Here is a 345-nt window from a genome sequence, read left to right as displayed (position 1 = left end):
CCCAGGTACCCAGGGAGGGGGCACGGAGGGAGCTCACCAGAGCTGCCCGGATTTGTCTCTCCTACAGCCCCCTGTCCCTGCAGCAGGGTCACGGGAGGGGAAGCACAACCCCGTGGGGTACCGCGGCCACCCCAACACTCGTTCAGGGCTCACCCCAAACTGCTGGGCCAGTTCCCAGCCAGTGCCCTCGCTGTGGGGCGATGACCTCCAGCCCCCCCCCCAGCCCGGGGATCCCCAAGACCACTCACCGCACACGGCCCCGGTGCCGCTCCAGGGATCCACATCCCCTCCGTGATGCTCAACCCTACAGCCCAGCTGGGAAAGAGGGAGGGACCCCCCCACCCT

The sequence above is a fragment of the Chaetura pelagica genome, unplaced genomic scaffold, assembly GCF_000747805.2.
Source record: "Chaetura pelagica isolate M959 unplaced genomic scaffold, ChaPel_1.0 scaffold1445, whole genome shotgun sequence".
NCBI classification, from domain to species: Eukaryota; Metazoa; Chordata; class Aves; order Apodiformes; family Apodidae; genus Chaetura; species Chaetura pelagica.
The sequence above is the reverse complement of the archived record's forward strand: the minus strand, read 5'-3'. Positions refer to the sequence as shown.